Source organism: Dasypus novemcinctus, chromosome 19 (assembly GCF_030445035.2).
Source record: "Dasypus novemcinctus isolate mDasNov1 chromosome 19, mDasNov1.1.hap2, whole genome shotgun sequence".
Classification (NCBI taxonomy): Eukaryota; Metazoa; Chordata; class Mammalia; order Cingulata; family Dasypodidae; genus Dasypus; species Dasypus novemcinctus.
The window spans coordinates 12,410,752-12,432,905 of record NC_080691.1 but is presented as its reverse complement, the minus strand read 5'-3'; positions in this window follow the sequence as shown (position 1 = coordinate 12,432,905).

Below are 22,154 nucleotides of genomic sequence, written 5' to 3'. Positions count from 1 at the left end.
ATTCTTCCTGAGATTTGTGTTTACTTTTCATCTATTTTTAGCATTTGAAGCAATATCCAAGAGTTCTGGCTGCTTTCCATCTTCAAAGGAGCAGGTAACTTTCACCCTCTACTACAGGCTAACCCAGAAACAAAACCCAGGCTGCCAGAGCGTTTGGTCCTGGACAGTGTTCATTAGAACTCAGGCCCAGGCCCAGGACCTGTTAACAAGATCAGTTTGCTGTGGTCACTGAGCTAAATGGCCATGAAAACTGGCACCTGTAAAGAAAGGGAAAAATTCAAATGTAATGGGAAATTTCCCAATTCCCTACCTCTAATCCATGAGCACTGAAGGTTGCTAACCGCCTTGATCCTCTCACCATCTTGTGGAGGGATCCCTAAGTCTAGGAAGAAACTGATACCACTGAACGCTAACTTCTGTAAAGGAACAGAAACAAGGAAGGAAAAGGGGAAAGAAGTGTATTAGTCAGCCAAAGGGGTGCTGATGCAAATACCAGAAAGTGGTTGGTTTTTATAAAGGGTATTTATTTGGGGTAGGAGCTTACAGATACCAGGCCATAAAGCATGAGTTACTTTCCTCACCAAAGTCTACTTTCATATGTTGGAGCAAGATGGCTGCTGACATGTGCGAGGGTTCAGGCTTCCAGGGTTCCTCCCTTCCAGGGTTTCCTTCTCTTTCCTCTGTGTGCTTACTTCCTGGGGCTTTAGCTTAAGGCTTCAGCATCAAACTCCATCAAAACTCCAACACCAAAAACCCCCAACTCTGTTTTTTGCCATGCCTTTTATCTGTGAGTCCCCACCCACCAAAGGGTGGGGGCTCAATGCCCTACTGGCCCTACTGAATCCAATATAATCTAATATGCCCAAAGGAGATCAGTTTACTAACATAATCCAATATTTCTTTTTGGAATTCATCAATAATATCAAACAGGAGTGTATTTGTTTCTTTTTTTCTTTACAATCCTCTTTGCTCTTCTCTCTCCCTTTATACTTTTTAAATTTTTATCCCACCCCCTTCCAAGTCCTTATTTACTGATCGTGTAACCAGGATGAACAAAAGCTAAATATTATTAATAACGATGGTCTATGCAGATAGGGATTAGTGATGCTAAATATATTCAGTCTTGTTAAACAAACCTCAGCTAACAGCTCTTTTAAGCATAAGAAGTTTTGGTATTCACTCAATGAGGAGTCTGGAGGTGAACTCAGAAGTGACTCAGAAACTAAGAAATGTTGCCAGGGTCCCATGCTCTCCATTCTTCCAGGCCTCCATCCCCAGGATATGAGTTTGCTCTGACAGCATGTACCTCGTGGTACTAGGATGGCTGCCACAGCTCCAGGTATCAAATCTTTACAGTTGGGAGAAGATTGGACAAAGAAAGGTCCTCTTGCTTTGAATTGTCTTTTATCAGGGAAGACAAATCTTTCTGGGAATTCCCAGAGGAACTCTCTGTCTCTTAGTGGCCAGCACTGCGATACACACCCTATCCCTAAGCCAACCATTGGCACAGGGATTCCCCTGTGATCACACAATTATTTTAGACTAATGATGACAAAGTCCTGGGGCTGAGGGAGGGGTCGCTGGGGCCCATCATCGTAGTCACCCAGTATATCAGACACTACGTGGGGTGCATGGTTCCAGCACCCTCAGGATGGGCCAGAGGCCATGTACCTGAAGGTGAAGCACATGCACTCGCTCAGTGACTCATCACATGCCCTGAGCCTCTCTAAATTACGTCCTGTTTGCTTTTCCTGCATCTTTAACATCTCTATATCCAATGCTACTAGTCTCCCTTTTTGATGGAAAGGAAGCAGGGCAGATCAAAGCCTTTGCCAGACAGCAGTGCCTAATACAGTGTTTACCCTGGGTTGAATTTATTCCCAGAATTGTCTTTTACTTATACTAAGTGGTAATGGCTTCCCGTTTACAGTTTTGATGTCATTTCCTGTTGAAATACATTTACGTTAAATATTCCTGTTTGGAGGCACTTTAAATAAATAACATTGGAAACATTACAGTAAATGTGTCAAAAGTCATCAGTGTTGCATCACATACTGAAAACTAGGAAATGCCACCGAAATAAAAGGGGGAGGGAAGGAGCAGCACAAGGCCTCCAGGATGAGCCACACGGGGAACCTCAGCGCTGCAGCGGGGTGGGGTATAACCCCATCGACGGGAGCCCCAGGTCTGGCAGGACTTTCTCCCTCCCATCCTATCCCACCATCCCCAAGAAAATCCCCAACAGAAGCCCAGTTGGATCGAATTGACCCATTAACCAGCATTTGACCCGGACCCGCCCGCGGGCCAGGCCAATACGACAGGACGTCTCCTGTCCAACCAAGCTCGGGGATCTAGAAACAAAGCAAACGACACAGAGACGGGGACAAGAGACACGAAGAATGGAGGCAAGACAAGATTCTGATCAAGCCTCGTTTATTGGGGGTAAAACACGGGAATATATAGAGAGGAAAGGAAACGTGTACATAGGTGATAGGCTGATTTTGCGGGTGGCAGATGTCCAAGGAGGGGATTGGCTGAAAGTTTGTGCCAGATCTGCAGAGTTTTGCACCTTGCGCATGCGTATTGCTGTGGTCACCTGAGTTGCAGCGGGAAGGGGAGAACAAAGAAGCAGGGAGGAAGAAGAATAGGAAATGACAGGGCAGATTTGTGAACTCCGCCATTTTGCGAGATCCGCCATGTTGTGAGAGGCTGTAAATAGGTCTCACAGCAGGTGGCTCCCTACAAGCATTTATTTCATCCTTCTTTTAATGCCACTTTGCTATTTATCATCGACTACGGTTGGTGGATGACACATCACTTATGTTTCTGAAAATAAGCTGAGGTTTTCAAAGCCATGGCGAACAATATACCGAAGTCCTGACTTGATGTTTGGGACTAGAATGACAGGAACACACGAATGTGTGTGTGTACAGGTGTGCGTGCATGCATGTGTAATTCAAAGTTACTGAAACCTGATTTTAAAAAGTTACAGTAGTCATGGGCTGGTTTCTAAAAAAAAATCTAACAAGGCACAAAACTATAGCCACTGTGAAAGTAGTAGTCAAGTGTTTAGGTTTTTGATATTGGTCATTTGATTAACACTAAACTTAGTTTAACTAGACTGTACAGTTATTTGAATTTGTGAAAATATTATATGGACAACTACTGAGATTTCAAACTTATAACCATGGTTCAATAGTCACCATATTTTCTTGTGAATGGTGTTTAATGGTTTTACCTCAAATCAGAAAACAAAATGGAGTGCTTTGGTGAGTTAATAAAATGGTTTTACCTAGTTTTTTTAAAAAAAAGCCCATTCCTTCTAAAACGTCCTGCTTTGGCCTAACCATTTGACACGTGCTCAGCATCACAGAAATACTGATCCTGGATGCTGTAAATTATGACGTCATTTATCAAAGAGTGGACTTCCCCCGGGGGGTGTGCAGTGTGACTTTAGGTGTTGCCAGACAGGCTCTTAGAAAGCAGACGCGCCCAGCAAGGAAAGGCACTTCCTTCAATTCTCTTTCAATCCTTCTAGTTACAGCAAGCAGACACTCTCATTTTTGGAATAGAAATCTTCGACAGTTCTCACTTTTGCCAATATCCCTTTTTAACCCAGACTGAGCCAGTGTCAAGCCCGGGGCCCCAGATGGGAATCAGAGCTTAGCCAGAAATGCCTGTTCGCTTGGCCCCGCTACGTTTCGTTTCATGGCAGGGACAGACCCTCCTGGCTGTGGCGCGGGCAGAGGCGCTGCTCGTGGGCGAGGCTGCTGTGGGTGAGCGCCAGCGGGGATCCAGGGGTGTGCCTGCCCTTCTGCTCATCCCACGCCGTTTCCAAACGCCCGGCTTCCCACGCCAATCCTCAGACACCTGAACCCTGATCAGGGAGGCAGGGCCCGGGAAAGGCTCTCTGGCCAACGACCTGTTTTGTCTGGGTGATTTCCTCTCCAGCTCTGTCGGCTTCAGATCCACAAAGGCCGGGAGGCTCCTGCGGGCATTGCAGGGGGGTCCCCGCCCTCTGAAGGTGGGATCCCGCACCAGTGCGTGCGCAGCTCCCCCTTCCAGGGCAATGCGTGGGTCCCTTCCCATAGCGGACAAACTCGGGCGCAGCCTTCCCTTCTCAGCCAGGCGACTTCTCGTCACCCTCCTCCCAATCTTGGGTCTGGGGCTTCATGGAGAAAGAGAGGAAGAGCCGCCCAGACGCAGTGGGCGAAGGCTGTTAGGAGAGAAAACCTCACATCTCCTCTCGGTGGATAGTTTTCTTCCAAGGACTCCACTGAGGACTCAGAAGTCCAGCTAAACTGCTTCCACACTGTTTAGTTATGGAAGCCCTAGGACTAGATTTCCTAACGTTGGAATTATTATATCTTACAAAGAAATATGATTTTTTCACTGTCAAATACAATAGCCAAAACAATTCAAATAAGGTTGGCCGAAACACACTGTGTTAATAATTAGATGGCATTAAATCATCCTTATCCTACCTGCCCAGCTAGGTTTCTTGGTGTGTAAGAAAGCAAACTTCTACTAGTAAAAGTCTTCTGGTTGAGCATTCTGTTATGTGCTGCTAATACAAAGAGCAACAGTACAAAGAAGAGCTAGCCCAAAGATGCTGGGCTTCCAGCTGTGAGACTCTAAGGTCTAGGGCGTGCCAACCGAGGAATCGTGAGGGACAGTGCTGAATGGAGAGCAGGGACTGCACTGAGTAGAACATAGCCGTGACTCTGGTGGAACGGCCCTGCCATCTCCAGGACAGGTTCTGCAGCGTCCCCGCGGGTCTGACGTGCGCTCTCATGCCCCATTCCCCAGCACCGGCAGTGCCTCGGAAGCGCTCACTCTTGGTCCCAGCTCTGGCCTGGACTTGTGGGTGGACAGCTTCCTTGGAGACTGTTGGACGCAGCCAGAACCATGGGCGTGTGGATTTTACTTACTGGAGTGCGGCAGGAATCCGGCCGGTTTCTTTCCATGCCAGGTGAGAGGGGCAGATGCCCTACCCCGCCACCTGTAGGGAGCTCATGTGGGAAATACACAGATGAAACCGCCTTTGGTCGCCCCTATAAACAGCCCCATAAAAGCCCCAAGCCCCTTCCATCAATTGTAAATAAAAATAACTTTTCCAGCTCAGAAAGCCATGCTTCCTCAATCTGCAGGCTGACAGCAGCCCCCAGACGTTTTCCGGTTAGCGCCCCTCCCTCCCCAGGTCTCCTGCTGCCCCCACCACGTGCTGATGCACCGCCAAAGGCCACCTGCCTTGGTTTCACTGCCTGATAAAAGCTGAGAGTTCATCAAAGATCACGCCATGCCAGCCCAAAAAGACGTCGTTTAAGGACTAGGTGGGCTGGATCTTAGACACCCAGGGTGTCCCCAACCCAGAGCAGAGTCAAATCGGTGGAAACGGGGCCTGGCCAGCCCCAGGCCATTCTCAGCTGAATGTGGGTAGTCACCCCCCACACCAAAGTCCCAGGGGTGGGCCCTTCCTCTAACATTGGGGGGGCGAGTAAAATAACCCCCACTTCTTCCCTGGGGGGAGCGCCTGGCCCGCGGTCGCCAGGGGTCCCTGGTGTCGTGGAAAGACTTGTGCATAAAATCAGTAGCCCTGCGTGTGGCATTCAAATGCAGCCCTATGAGCCCAGAGCTTGTTCTAACACGTTCCCAGACAGCGCACGCTAAGGCCCCAGCTCTCCCTGCGGCGGGTGAGGCAGGCTCAGTGGACGCCCGACAGCGTGGACATGGGGACACCACCAGTGCTGGGCCAGGGCTGGGTTCTGGGGCCGCAGGACAGTATTTTCTATCTCTTCCCAATTCTACCTGTGTCTGTTCCAGTTTGTGGCTTGAGAGGAAAGCATAGGTTTTCTTTTGCCTCCTCAAGGCCCCTTCAAATTTATTCCCTGGGCATTTCCTCTTGCCCCTGCACGAGAGCTCCAAGGGATCCCACGACTTTTTTGCTCGCTGTTAAATAATGGACTATCCATGGTCATTCTGGGCCATGAACACAATCTCAATTCTGTAATCAAAATATCCCGAGCATGACAGAGGTTAAGGCTGTTGCTGCTTTAACTGTAAACCTTCCCTCTCCTAGCACAGGTGTTCTGCAGGCTTGCCTCAAATACACCGAGCTCATTCCCTCCTGAAAGCCTTTTGAGGATGCCAGTGAACAAAGCTCGTATTCTAGAAACCGGTAAGATAGTAACAAAAAAAGTGCAATTATCTGACATTTCCTGCTTGGTCTATACCTCAGGGTAACCACGGGGTTTATCTGGAAAAGGTGTCCTCTTAAGAACAATCCAGTCACCAACGAAGGAATACTGGAATATCACCACTTCAAAACCACCAGTGGAAAATGCATCCCAAGTATTTAGGGTCTATTAAAAGCCTTAGGTGAAAAGCTGATGAGAAACTTGATAAGACTGGAGCAGGCTGACAGCCCCTGAACCTTTGATTAATTTCAAAATCAGAAAAACAGACCAGTACCATGTCCCTCTTGTATTACAATAGGGAGTAAATAGCCCCACGTGGGAAGTACTTTCACCAAAAATGTGAACCTGAATTTGCTCAAACCTGAAGATCTACTTACCAAACTATCAGAGTGTGGGCAAAATGGGGAAAGAGAAAAGCGCTGCTAAGCACCCCCGAAGGGACCCAAACAGGAACCAGAACGTGAGGAACTCTGCCAGCCGCATGCTTAGTGATTTAAAAATTACCGCATTACTGTGAATGGCCACGGCAAAAGCGGGCAATAGATTAAAAGGAAAAAGCGGGCAATAGATTAAAAGGCCCTTGGAGAGGCCCCCCGAATGCAGGGAAGGGGCCGGGCAGGGGTCTCATCCCCAGGGCAGCCTGCTCGGGAGGACAATCCCAGAAGTCCAGGAAGTCACACCCGCGAGGGAAGTGCATTGGGCACGACAGGAAAACGGATCACGTGCTCACCCGCTGGGTGCCTCCGGCACTGGCCGTCGCGGAGGCAGCGAGCGGAGCGCGTCTTCACACGCCGCCACCTGTGCCCCTGCCCAAGGCCTCGCCACTGTTAGGGCTCAGCCTGCTGCGCGGGCTCGGGTCAAACAAACCGTCTGTGAAAAGTAAAGACCTACGCGAGGCAGTGGGGCCTCGGACACTGGGCAGGGGACAGTCCTGCTGAGTCTTGAAGCGCCAAGGGCACAGCGACCGTGTCAAAACCTGTCCTCACACCTTCCCTCTCCCGTGGCTGGTGCTCGGCCCCCTCGACTGCATTTCCTGAAGAGCGAGCGCATCCACTGCTGCCAGCTGCCTCCTCTTCATTCAGTGCAGCACAGTCAGGCCCCAGGAAGACTGGACGCTTTGGGGAGAAATCACCCCCCCCCCCCGGTGCCTCGGTTTCCCCGCTTCCCCTCCTGGGTGAACTGAGAAGCCGAGCCTCTCAGCCAGCCCAGGGGCAGCTGGCACTACAGAGGGACAGTCGGGGGGCATTAGACAGTGCCGGCCAAGGGACAGAGCCCAGGCTCTGGGGGCAGGGGCCTCAGCAGGGAGGCTGATGATGATGGGTGATGATGACCGCCACGTCCTTGAGCATTTGCAGGTGAAATGCTATGACGTCTGGGGCCCGCATCGCTGTCGTCTAGGGGGGGTGCGTGGTGGGTGGGCTGGAATTGAATCAGAATTGATGATGGCGGGCGCTGGGTTCCGGGTCGGTGGATTTCATCACACTCTGGTTCAGCTCTTCTGTAGGTTTGGAACGTCCCCTAAAAAAGAAAGACAACAAGAGCGTGACTCAAGCAGAACACGCTGTAGGCTGCGTCAGCTCCGGGACAGCAGGTCTGCAGGCCTTGATTTAGGCTGACTCCCTTCTTTAACAAGTGATTAAAGCACAGCTCAGAGAGGGAAGCGACCTGCCCAAATTACCCAGCAAGCCAGCATGCCTTCCGCCCTCGTGGGCGAGATGGGGAGAGCCATGAGGAGGCCCGGGGGTGGGTGCAGAGCCTGTCTTCACAGCCACGGCGGGCCCTGAGCCCCACGGAGCAACGAGCTCACCATTACTGTCAGCAGTAAGAGCAGTGGGGACCGCGGCCAGAGAACGTCCCGGACCTGCTGCCGCGCTCACCGTTAAATGCCTGGTGCGGAAATGACCCTGGAGGAGGCAGGGGGACAAGTGACCGTTTGCACAGCAGCCAACCCTGAGCACTAAACACGGGGCTGATAGAATTGGAATTAAATGGAAACTAGATTTTCTTCAAGACAAGGTTTCGTGTTTCAAGAGCAGCTGGGGGGACATATTACCCCAAATCTGGAGTTAGATGAGAACGTTTGCCTTCCCGTAAAGGCTGATGGAGCATCTGCTGCCCTGAGCTGGAGAGACCTGCTCGAGGCCGAGGTCATCGTCACCCATCATCATCAGCCTCCGTGCTGAGGCCCCTGCCCCCAGAGCCTGGGCTGCTGTCCCTTGGCCGGCACTGCTCGAGGCCGAGGTCATCGTCACCCATCATCATCAGCCTCCCTGCTGAGGCCCCTGCCCCCAGAGCCTGGGCTCTGTCCCTTGGCCGGCACTGTCTAATGCCCCCCGACTGTCCCTCTGTAGTGCCAGCTGCCCCTGGGCTGGCTGAGAGGCTCAGCTTCTCAGTTCACCCAGGAGGGGAAGTGGGGAAACCGAGGCACCGGGGGAGGGTGATTTCTCCCCAAAGTGTCCAGTCTTCCTGGGACCTGCCTGAGCTGCACTGAATGAAGAGGAGGCAGCTGGCAGCAGTGGATGCACTCGCTCTTCAAGAAATGCAGTCGAGGGGGCCGAGCACCAGCCACGGGAGAGGGAAGGTGTGAGGACGTCGTCCCACCCTCTCCTCGGCCCCCCTCCCTCCCCCTACAGCCCCCCACCCACTCCACTACATGCACAGTAACAGCAGCAGGCTCTGGCCGAGGAGTTAGGGAGAATTCACCGAGGGGCCAAGGGCCTCCCCACACCCCGGCCTGACCCCAGAACCCCTGGCCCGCCGCAGACGGGAGGTGGCTTCTGGCTCTGGCTCCGCTCCCAGCGGGCTCGGCCTCCCGGGCTGCGGAGCGAGGAGGAGGACGCCGTGCCCACCTGGGTAAGGTGGGGCCTGCGGGCAGTGGAGACAGGCCACGGTGGGCGAGCAGGGGCTGCGGTTTAGCGAAGGCCTGCGCAGGATGCAGCGGGCAGGGCCGCGACGGGGGAGCCCGCGGCCACAGTGCAGATCTAGAAGTCGGGGTGATCCGAGAGGTGCCCCGGAGCAGCCTGCCAGCCCTGGCCACTCGCCCCAGGGTGCGCGGCCCTCGTGTCTGCCCCGCCCCGCCCCCACCTCCACGTTGTTCCTTAACGACACCCCTTCATTTTACCAGCCTGCGTGTGTTCACTCCAGGGCCCCAACAGAGTCGCTGGATGGCAGCTCAGGACTGGGGGTGACGGCGGCGTGGGGCTGGCAGTGACGATGGTGCAGGGCTGGGGGTGACAGCGGTGCAGGGCTGGGGGTGACGGTGGCATGGGGCTGGGGGGTGATGGCAGTGCAGGGCTGGGGGTGATGGCAGCCACATTTCTGGGCTTCTCCCTCCCCTCGACACCTGTACAGGCAGTGCAATTGTCCCGGCACACGTACACGCTCATGTACTGTTTCACACAAACATGTAAAGCCACACATGTAGGATGTGTGTCTCTAAACCCACGTGGAAACCTGTGTGTGTGTGTGTGTGTGTGACCTCTCCTGGCACCCAGCCCACGGCGGCGGCCCTTCAGGGTTAAGGTGCTCGGCCAGAGCGCTCCTGCCCGGGCCCCGGGCCCCCTCTCCCGCAGCTGGCACAGGGCAGCCCGTGGGCAGCTCGGCAGGCCCCTGGGCTCTGCCCTCCTCTCACTCTGGGGACCGGCCTAAGAAACATCCAGAGCGGAGGGAAGCGGGCATCCACCACTCCCTCGGCTCCGAGGCTGGAAACCTGCCCCTTGGAAAACCCGGCGCAGCCCTCGGGGAGCCAAGCGTCCCCGGCGAGCCGCCCAGGTGGCCCTGAGCTGGAGCATGTGCAGGGGGGCGCCGTGCCCCCGGGCGGTGGTGCTGCCATGGGAGGAGGAGGCGCCACGCCCTGCGCTGGGAAACGCACCTCCGCTCCCTGAACGCCCCTGAGGGGCTGCTGCCCCTCGCCCGGCGCCCGCCCTCTGGGCTGCGGTCTCCAGAACTGCCGGGAGGGGCTGCCACCAGGGGAGGCTTCTGAGCCAGGCTCCCCATGCCTGTCCCTGCCCACCCCCCAGGCCCTTCCCGCCCTCAGCTCCTGGCCAGCCCCCCATGTCAGCCCCCGGGCCCCTGGACGTGCAAGCAGGGATGGGCGCCCGCGCACCCTGCCCGGGGCTCTAGGAGGGGCCGGGACAAGAATCCACGGAGCCGCCGCTTTACCTGCCAGGTGCAGACGTGGGCGGCGCGGGCGAGGGCTGAGGCCAGGCAGAGCCGAGGGGAGGCCAACAGCGCAGGCAGCCGCTCGGCAGGTGTGGCCCTGAGGACTGCCCCACGGCCGCGACCCTGCCCGGGAGGGGGCCGCGGAGACAGCAGGGCGGGGGCCTGCCCGCTGCCCCTTCTCCTGGCCCCAGTGGACCCGTCTGCCTGTCTCAACCTCAGCCTATGCCGGATGGCGTCGTCCCACCCCCACCTGGCCCCGGCCGCCTCCTCACCCTCCCCGAGCCCCTGCCCTGGCAGCCCCAGGCTCTCCTTTCCAGCCACACCAACTCCCCTGCCCTTCCTGGGACAGGAGTGTTGCACCCAACTTCCCCCTCAGGCTCCTTCCCCTTTGCCTTCCCTCTGCTCCTACATGCAGGCTCTTCAAAGCCACCTGGTCAGAGCCCCCGGCCGTTCTCAGTCTACGAGGGGCTACTTTACATGACCTTCATGTCTCTGGAAGAGTCTCAAGTCATGGCGAGTTCATCCTCCTGACAAACACTAGCTCAGGACCCACATCCCCCAGCCCTGGATCAAAAGAGGAGCTTGAGGCAGAGCACGCACCGCAGAGCCAGGCCGGGCCTCCGGGGGACCTCCAGGGCACGCCATGGGCACTGCGGAGCGGGCAGACCTCCAGGGCATGCCACGGGCACCGCAGAGCTGGGCTGGGCCTCCTAAGGGATTTCCCAGGGCATGCCATGGGCATCGCGGAGCCGCGCCAGACCTCCCAGAGCACACACTGCAGAGCCAGGCCGGGCCTCCGGGGGACCTCCAGGGCATGCCATGGGCACTGCGGAGCGGGCAGACCTCCAGGGCATGCCATGGGCACCGCAGGGCTGGGCTGGGCCTCCTAAGGGATTTCCCAGGGCATGCCATGGGCATCGCGGAGCCGCGCCAGACCTCCCAGAGCACACACTGCAGAGCCAGGCCGGGCCTCCGGCGGACCTCCGGGGCATGCTATGGGCACCAGGAACCCTGCTGGAGCCCGCCTCACCCCGGGAGGGATGAGGTGGGGGTGGTGAAGCCTCGGTGGTGGCGGCCGGGGTGCTGCGCTGGGCAAGAGTGAGGACAAGTGCCCCGGGACCTGCATAACCGGGTGCCCCCGTGAGGGCCATTTCTCCCATGCTCCCTGTCCTGCATGGCCAGAGGGTGCCTGGTCCCCGGCCGCAGTCACTGACTCCGAGCAAAGTGTGACAGTGGGCCAGGAACAAAGCTTTATAGTGGGCTCTGGGGAAAGAGGGAGACGCGAGAGGGCAGGAGGGAGTGCGTGCGAGTGTGTGTGTGTGTGCGAATGTGTGTGTGCTCACGTGTCACAGGTGTGGAGTGTGTCCCCCGGAAAGGTCAGTTGAGTCCTCAGCCCATTACCTCCGGATGTGCAGTGAGGTCACTGCCGGTGGAGTCAGTCAGGCTGGGGTCACACTGGAGAAGGTCAGCACAGCTGCTCCTCACAGGAGGGGCAGAGGCCCAGAGGCAGACCCGGCGGGGGGGTGGCCTCGTGAAATGGAGCTAGACGGGAGTCCCCGTGCCACGGGCCGAGGAGTAACCAGGGCCACCGGAGCTGGAAGAGGCAAGGGAGGCTTCGTGTCCCGAACTTTCAGGAGCACAGCCCTGGCGGCAGCCGGATTTGGGGCTTCCAGCCCCAGAGCTGTGAGAGAATAAATACTTTGGTTCCCGCCACCACCCAGGCTGTGACACTGTTCCAGCAGCCACAGGAAGCCAGGGGGGTGCCGGGAGATGGAGGGCGGTTCTCTAGAAGCCCCAACAACCCTTCACTATGAACCTGGCGGGCGAAGGTGCTGAGCCCTACAGACACTCCCGCGGGGTGCCCGGGAAGGGGTGCGGCTCCTGCCAGAGGGCCCCCAGCCACCCTGATTCCTCCCGCAGGCCTCGAGCCCAGGACCTTCTGAAGAAGTCAGAGGAAGCGAGTCATTGCCAAGCACCCCAAGTTCTCCAGTCTTTCTTTCTCCTAAGGGAAACAACCACAAGCACATAAACACACACCTCCACATCTATGTACATCTATAGCTCCCTTTGTCACCTTCCTAAGTGCTTGCAGACCCCATAGAGCTAGAGCCGGCAAGTCCAACAGAAAATTAGTTACGTAATGTTCACGGTCGACCTGCCCGAGGGATGGGGCTCAGTCATTTGGTCAAGCAAGCGCCGGTCTGATTCTCACTGGGAGGGTATCTGGTGGATTCAGATCACTAATCAGCTGGCACGTCTGGGGCTGATGGTGTCTACAGCCAACCTAGGAGCCTGCCTTCAGCAATGAGACGTCTCATCCACCCAGACCCGCGCCGCTGAAGGCCGTAAAGGGAGAACTGAGGGTCTCCACAGTTAGAAAGAGGAATTCTTATCTCTACTCCAGGCAGTCAGCTCTTCCTGGAGAATTCACTGAAACCCTCACAGGAGTGCCCGGGCTGCAGCCTGCCCTATGGAATTCAGGCTTGCCCATCCTCACAGTCATGTGAGCCAATTCCTAGAATAAATACCTTCATATTTACACATATATGGAAATACACATGTCCTGTCAGTTCTGTTTCTCTGGAGAACCTGCCCTACACACATCACCATTTTGGAAGCTGCACCATTGACTAAATGCAATGTGCCCTGGATGGGATTCTGGAACAGAAATGACATTAGTTAAAAGCCAAGAGAACCTGGCTTTTATTAATAAAACCAAGTTTTATTAATAAATAAAATAAAAATGATATAAATTTAACTTGCTTTTATTAATAACAATGCATCAATATCAGATCATTAACTGTAAAAAATGTGCCATATTAAGATGCGAGATGTTAATAGTGGGGTGACTGGGTATAGAGTACAGGGGAACTCTCTGTATCATCTTTATAATGACTATAATCTCTAACTGATCTAGAACGAAAAGATTACAAAGAAAGATTGCACAGCTGAAATTTCTGTTCTTTACATGCAATTAGTAACTTGCTAATAAAACTAAAGAAAGGAGCCAGCTAGTGATTCTATCTAGCCAGATCTCTTATTGGACTTGCTTCTGGATTTCATTAACATATGAAGTTGATCTAGAACAGGCAAAAAGAATCGATAATAAGAGTGAGAGAATCTGATCATTGATTGCCTGGGGAATGGGAGGGAATGGGTGGTAGAAATGCTCTATAAATTGATTGGAATCATAGTGACACAGACGCATGCTTTGCCAAAACTCATCAAACTGTATACTCAAGCCAGTGTTACCGCATGTAAACTATAGCTCAACAATGATGCCTTTTTGGCCATTTCCTTAAACAAGCAAAACCCAGATTCCAGAGGATGGATTTTCTTAGAATGTCCTTGAAGCTCCTCCTCTGCTGTGACATCCCTATTGGCGTCTGCCCCTTGGAAGGTTTCTGCATATGCCTGCCTAAACCATGCTCGCCAGCCAGGGCTGTCATCGGCAACTCTGTGTCGCCTCACTTGTCTTGTAGTTTCTGCATCTTCAAACCTCTTCAAATTTGGTTCATTTTCAGCGTGAAACTGTTGTGCACAACTGTGGTCTTTTCTAAGGACAAGGAAGGACCAAGCCTCATTGGGCCAGCTGAAGAGCAAACAGGGAGCAGGCTCGCTCGCTCTCTCACCTCGCGTATGAGAAGTTGCACATGGCTCCTCCACACAGGGTCAGCTGGGTGGCTCAACTGGTCTCAGAGGACTTAATTTAGGGGCAGCTCACCAGCAGGGAGCTGGCTTCTCCTGGGAGCTCCACGTGAGCTGCCGGCTAGTGGTCTCAGGTCCCCTTCACATTTCACCGTGGTCTCTCCAGGGGCTTCTTTGGGCCTGACATGTAGGTCTCAAGAGCAGGGGTTCCAGCTCTCTTTAACAACTGGGCATCTGAAAGGAAAGTGCACCTAAAGGGTGGGAGAAGGCAGCCAACGTGGGCATGGAAGAGATTTAACCACCTAGAAGGGACGTTCCTGGGTCATTAGTCTCTAATTCCTGCTACCATGCACTCCACATTTGCTTCCACTTTAATCCATGATTTATGAATGAAATTAATAGAAACCAACCTAGCAGGTTATGCCTATAATGTCGTGCTCAACCACAGATGTTTCCCACAGTAATTATGTTAAAATAACAACACAGGAAAATGCCCGGTCATCAGTACTGTTTCGTGAGTGCTAACAAGACTGCAGTTCTGGCAATAAAATTACAGCTACAGAGACTTGGAGAAAGGAAACAGAGTGTGGTGCTGGCTGCAATTTTCTGTACACTTAAGATCACCCCATTCAATACTCTGTGCCTCAGTTTCCTGTGCTGGAAGATAAACTACTTTACTGTTCTGGTTTGTTCCACAAAAATATAGATGACTTGGGAAAATTGGTCTGAGAGGGAGGATGAGTTTCCCCAGAGGTCATTTTCACTGAACTGCTTCTGGTTCCTGTAAATCAGGATTGACAAGCCTTTTCTGCTAAAGAAAACATTTAGGTGTTCTCTCCATCCCTGTTGCACAAGTCTACCCCATGGAGGGAAAGCAGCCCAAACACAGGAGAGCCTGAGTTGCAGGAAGGTTCCGTCCACAACGAGCAGGCAGCAAGCCCTATGTGGCCCCTGGGTGGAAGCCCAGCTCCTGCTCTGGACACTTTAGCTCTGGTTCCAGCTTGAGCAGTTCAGAATCCACTTAACCAGCACGTGCCCCACGCAGAAGCCCTGGGCTTTCTGCGGTCGTCAGGTAGAAAGGGTCAGCCGAGTGGGAAATCCTGGGCTTGGGGCCTTCACGGCCCCCAGGCCGCCTCTGCTATGGGGCCTCATGCAAGTGGTTACTCCATGCCCCACCCCACCCCCCGGCACCACCACCTGGAATACAGAATCACCAACAGCACAGACTTCAAAGGGGGCTGTAAGCATTGCATCCAGCACAGGACCCAGCTGTGCATGGCACGTCTGGCACATCTGGACGCCGCGTGGCATTATGACGTACACTTCCCTTGAGTGGGGGCACCACCCGCTCAATGGCTGACCCTCTAGAAACAGAAACCAGGAGCCAAACACTTCCATCAGGTTGTCACGTCAGGCTGGAAAGAGTGAGCGGATTAGGCTCAGGCCACACATTCACAAAAGTCCTCAATGTGCTTATTCATTTATTGTCCTCAGCCAGGTTAATGCCTGGACATGGAGTCATGACAAGACTCACCAGCTCACCACTTCGAGCTTCTAAGCCTGCTAGGACCACTTTCCTCTCTGCACTGGTCTGCAGTTGTCCCTTATTTTCATTTTCCCTTCCATCACTCCAATGTTGCTGTCCCACTGCCTCTGGCCTTCCTGATCTCAGACAAGAAAGCTGACGTCGCTCCACTCCTGACGCCCAGGTGTCTAACGTGTCATTTTCTCTGGCTGATTTCAAGATTGTCTCTTTTATCTTTGATTTTCAGCAGCTTAAATGCGCTGCATTTTGGTGAGATTTTCTTTGACTTATCCTGCTTGGGGTCGACTGAGCTTCCTGAATCTGCAAGTTATTTCTTTCAACAAGTCTTGGAGGCTTTTAGCCATTATTACTTTAAGTATTTTTTTTATGACTCAGTCTCTCTTCTGACTTCCAGAACTTGTTACCCCTGCTTTACCTTCAGCGTCACCCCAGGTCCCTGAGTTTTGCTCATTGCTCTCTGTCCTCCCACTGGATTGCCCTCTATTCCCTGTCTCCTCCTCTGTCACCCTCTTCTCCTATTAAGCCCATTTGGAGAATAATTTTCCGGAATTGCATTTTTCAGTTCTGAGACTTCCACCCAGTTCTTTCTGTATATTTTTTATACTTCTCTGCTGAGAAACGAGGGTCTTCGGGACAGATGGGCATAAGACAACTGTCTGGTGACAATGGCATGGGGTTTCGAGCTCCTGGACTCCACCCTGTCAGTCTCAATCTGTGAGGAGGCACCAGCAGGGGACACTTCCAGAAGAGAGCAGGAGAAGGAGCCACAAGAAACAGCTCGGAGGCTCCTCTGGGCCAACCCAGCAGGAGGAAAAAGAGCTCCTGGGCTGAGCGGAAGAATCCCAGTTTTCACCTTTTTCCACTTCCCAGGGGTTCATTTTGCTGTTCCAAACAATCCTGTGATCTTTGCAAAGATGTCAAGATGTCCTGCCGACCCACAGATTCGTGTTTGAGTCTCAGCTCGTCCATTTTCTGAGTGACTTTGGACAAGTGAATTTGCCTCTCTGAATTCCAGTTCCCACAACACATACAGTGGGGATAAAGAAAGAACCAATGTCATAGGATTGAGGTGAGACAAATAGACTCTGATGGTGCATATAGCATAAAGCCTGGCACATGTGCACTACACCACACAGATGCACACAGAGACACACAGAGACTCACACACATGGATGCACATACACAGACACATACAGAGACACACACAGAGATGTAGGCACACACAGGATGCACACAGATGCACACAGAAATGCAGACACACACAGAGATGCACACAAATGTACACCCAGAGATGCACGCAGATGCACATATGCACACAGATGCACACACAGATGCACACACACACAGAGGTACACACAGAGATGCACATACACACAGATGCACACACAGATGCATGCACACACAGATGCATAGAGATGCACATACACACAGACGCACAAAGCACACACAGATGCACATACAGATGCACACACTGAGATGCACATATACACAAACACACACACAGATGCACACACAGAGATGCACACACACAGGACCCCACGAGTCAGACTTTGCTTATGAAGAGAACCGTGCACTTTCCAGTACAGCAAAGAATGGCTTCCCGTAGCTAATCACCCCCAAACCCATTCCATTATTAGTTCCTAATTGGATATGGCTGTCGATCCAATTACCCAGGTCTCTATAAGCTACAACCTTGAACTAAAGTTGTTTTCAGCCACGTTTTCAACCTGGCTGTGTTTGAAGGATTTCTCAGAGTTGACCTCAAGGTTGGCACAAGCTAAAGTGAGAGGTAGCAGTGGAAACCTTGTTTTACTCCAAGCTCTAATTAATTACAGTAGGCCACCACAGTCTGATGAGTGTTTTTCCAACTGAATGAAAAAGTATATTATGTTGGTTTCTGAATCCAAAAAAAGTTTGCCATTTAAATAAGACATGATACTTAAAATATTAAATTCAGTAAATTCTAGAACCTTATACTATTCAACTAAAGCATCATTCAGAATATGTTTGCATGTATAAGAAATTTATCATTATTTTTCTCTACGATTTAAAAGGCTGATATTTTCACTTCTGATCCTGAACATTAAGAGATTGGTTTGAGCAGAAGAGAGAAAAATAAGTGGAATATTCCTGCCTGCTCACGGCTTGGGAAATACATAACAAAGAAACCAACAGCAGCCGGACAAGGTAGAAACGTCACCTCCATCATTTGTGGTGCACTTTTAATCACCACGTGGCTTTGAGAAGGTCACTCCTCCGCTGTCCACTCAGCCACGAGGTTAGAAGTCACAATGGAATGCCTCAGAGTCAACACCAATCACCACAGGAACGCTGGACGTTATTATCTGACTGCAAAATGCAGGGGTTCTGAACCATTTTGTTCCACGGACCCCTTTGCCAGTGAGGTGAAATGAATACGACTGTAATTTATTTATTGCATACATTCCTAAGTGAAGGAAATGCTGGATTTCAGTTAGAGGTCAGAGACAATAAAGATAAGTTGATTTTTCCCAATTCAAGCTCACAGACCCCCTGAATTCTTTCCACAGACCCCTTGGGGGATCTGTGGGCCCCTGGTCAGGGACCCCTGCTGTAGTGGGAATTGCTGTCTTCTTTCCCTAGGTCTCCATGGTTTTAGTGGGGACACCTGTAAGTAAACAACATTCCTGCAGGCCTCCCTAGCACTGAAGCTGCTGGTGCCCTTCTCCAAATCTCCCCAAGAGTCAGTCTCCCTTCCTGGAATGTGGAAGGACCCTGATTCCAGGCCCTGTCTGTGGGCAAAGCCGTGCCCCTGGCCCTGGCCCAAGAGGGGTAGCCACTGCTGACGTGTGGCAAGGAAGGGAAGGCACAGTGGGCGGCGATTCACCACTGCTTACATCGCTCCACGCCGCCAGCGTGCCTGAGCCCCCTCGGCCCCCAGGCTGCGTGGCCCACAGCCCCTGCCCCAGTGCTCCCGCCCTCCTCACCCGCTGTCCTTTCCACTGGTGTGGCCAGCTCGCTGTACCTGGACACTGCCAGGCCTGTGCCCCTCTCAGGGCTGGGCACTGCTCGCCCCTCTCGGGCGCAGCAGCCCACACACTTCCTGTCGGCGTGTACCCCAACGCCAGCTGCTCCCGGAGGCCGTGGCCTCCTTCCAGATGCTGCAGCCACCAGCAGGCCCTCTCCAGGCCCCGGCCCTACTTCGCTCTTCTTGGTTAGACTTTGCCTGGCCGGACTGAACGCACAGGTCCGTCTGTCCACCCTGCCACGCACATGCGGGCACCCCCGCCTGAAGAGGGGAGGCTTGTCTCTTGGTCCAGGACATGCCCCCGGCCTGTCCAGCAGCAGGTGCACCACGAATGCTGTGCAATGAGGGGAAGTGGGTGACTGCCCACTGCAGAAACCCCGCTCCACGCCGCGCCACCGGCTGCCGCCCCTGCCTACCTGCTTGGGAGAGGGCCCCAAGCAGACTTCTACGCCTTCCTGCTTGTTGCTGTTGCCTCGCCCACAAGCACGTCCCCAAAAAGCCCCCTGGACCAGGGGTGTGAGGCGCCCCCCTCCATCTTCATGGGCTCTTGCCGCCACACTGTCCTTGGCGTCACTCCGGGAACTGCATCCCGCCCTGTGGGTGGTGCTCACGGCTCGAGCCACCGGCAGTCCTTTCACCAATTCCTGAAGTGTTTGGGGCGCAAAGATTTTATAGCCACCTCTAGACAATTTGGCAATTTTCTTCCATTTTATTTCTTCTATTTTCTGAACAGAAACCAATCTTTTCTAAGGGAAATAGAGAATTGCTTTTTACTCTGAGGCCAAGCTCTCAGGTCACTCTTTCAACTGGAACATTTCTTTACGTTAGGATTTTCGATGAAGCACATTGCCTGTATTACTTAAAGGACGCTTGACCCAAGCGCGGGTCTGCGCGGCCTCCCTACTCAGGGGCGCGCTCGCCGCCCTCCTGCCCCTTCCAGCTTGCGGCTCCTCGCAGAGACGCCCCCGCGGAGGGGCCGGTCAGCTTACGGTCACGGTCTTGCCGTCTGCATGGGGGTCACGACCCACTGGAGCGCAGGCCAACCTCCGAGCTGGCAGCACCTCCGCGCGCCCTTGCACCGTCGCCCACGTCCCCGTCTACGGCGGTGGGGGGCGGGAGGCACGCCCACAGCTGCACACGGCTCCGTCTGGCAGACACGGCAGGTGGGTGTCGACCGACGGCGGTGGGGGCATGTCCATGCCCTGGCAGGTGCTTCCTGAGCACAGCTCTCACCCTTGGCTCCTGAACTAGCATTGGTCATCGACTGTTCAGGAGCGACGCTAGGAGGCACCACAGTGAGCGCTGCTCCCATTCCCAGCCACCCACTCACCACGGGTGGCTGAGCTCCCGCGGTGCGCCAGGGCTGCTCTGGGGCCTGGGGACACAGCGGTGGAGGAGGCAGGCGAGGTGCTGCCGTGGCGAGGCTGCTCCGGGAGGGGGACTGAGCACAGCCAGGCCGAGTGGTCGGTTCCACGTGAGACGCCAAGTGCTGGGCCACGGCAGTGTGTCCGCAGAGTGCGATGACCTCCAGGAGGCAGGGGGCCTTGAAAATACCTGCGGTGGCGGGGACGATAGGACAGAGGCCCTGGGGTGCGAGGAACACGTGGCGGCCCACATGGCTGGGGGGAACGAGGGGCGGGGGAGGCGGGGAGTCCAGGGGGAGGCGAGGCCAATGGCGGAAGCCTCTGGAGGCCATCGCAGGCTTGGGCTTGTCACGCTGAGGGAGCTGGGTGCTGGAGCGGGGAGGGGCAGGGCACAGACAAGAGGGACAGGCTGTAGCTGATTCTCGCTGTTTACATTAGACGGTAGCAGGCGGGGAGACCCCTAAGGCCAGCGTTCTCTGCTGTTAAAGATGAAAGTTCTCTGTACCCATTTCCTCTTCAGCAACACTGAGGGAAGCTCTGTCCCACCTGCATGCCAAGACAGGTGTGAGGATTACCTGCATGCCAAGACAGGTGTGCGCCAGCGCCAAACCCGCTGTGGGAATTCTGGCACCATAACTTACCAGCTGGTGACCTTGGACCAAGTACTTAATTTCTCCATGTTTCAGTTTCCTGTTTGTAAGGCGTGGGCCCTAATTGTTTGACCACTTACATGTTGTGATGATTCAATGAGCTAGTCCATAACAGTGTTTAGAATAGGCAATTAAACATGCTTGTACTGTGTGACCAAGCAACTGCATCTAGGGCATCTATGATGAGAAATGAAATTAAAACTATATTTTCTCAAAAACTAGGTTTACACAGTACCCAAAGGGACACAGAAACTTTATCTATAATAGCCAAAGGGTGGAGTGAGCCCAGCTGTCCTTCAAAAGGTGAATGACTAAACACCTGTGCTACATCCATGCCATGGAGAGTACATGGCAATGGGAGGGAAAAACCTGCCGATACATGCACTGATTTGAAGGACTTGCTGGGGAATTATACTGGATGAAAAAAAAAAAAAAGACTTACCAGAAGGTTCCAAACTTTATTACTTCATTTATATAACATTATTGAAATGACAAAAATTTAGAAATATACAACAGCTTAGCAGCTACCAGAGAGTGGAGAAGGGAGAGGGAGGAGGTGGGTGCAGCTGAAAAATTAGATAAAAGGACAAGGGGAGAGATGGTTCTGGTGTGGGGACTCATCATGGTGGATAGATGAACTTGCAAAGGTGACAGACTGTACAGCACTTCATAACCTTAATAAAAGAGCCTAAGAAAAACCAGGGAGATGCGAGTAAGATCAGTGGATTGTTTCGATGTCACTATCTTGGCTGTGATACTCTACTATAGTTTTTCAAACTGTTACCAGTGGTAGACATGGTAAAAACTAGAGGAGAGCTTCCACTGTATTTTTCCCTAAAATATTACATGAATCTACAATTGTCTTAATAAGGATTTCGGTTAAATATTCTGTAAATATGGCAATAGGACCAAAAGTATACCTCTTTCTCCCTGCACTCATACTTTCTAGTTCTCAGACTTTCCAGATTGTTTTTGAGGAGTATCCCTGTCTGGAAAATTAGCCTGGCAGGCTACAATATAGAAGAGCTAGGAAGTCCATTTTACGCCCTCTTGGTCCACCTGGTGTTTTCTGGGACTTCTAGACGCTGTCCTCCTGGAGGAAAATGTCAAGTGTCTTCTCTTCTTGCTTTCTCTCAAGTGCAGTGCCCCAGGAGGACACTCCAGCTCTTTGCTCTGGCAGGTGAGCCTCCATCCCTGCGCTCTGGCCTCTAAAGCAGCCCAGCTGGACCCTGGCGACTGTCGTCCCATATTCTCCACTGGGTTAGGCCATGGGGTCCTCGTGCAGCATCTGAACCTCCCTGTGGCCCACGATGGTCACAGCTGGAGCTGCTTCAGGAGGAGCCTGAGCATCGTTCTTCCAGAATGGAAGGGATTAATAAACAAGTCTTGGTTCAAGTTATTCACTCAGACCATAATATGGCTATCTCAATCACAAACACCTGGAAAATTCAGGAAACTATAACGCCCTCAGGGAATTCAATTTCAAGACCTATTAAGCTATGCCCTCCCCTTGTAGTTTAGCTATGTGGGGATGTGGTGCCTATTCATTGTAATTCAACCAGCTGGGGAGTAAAGCGATAT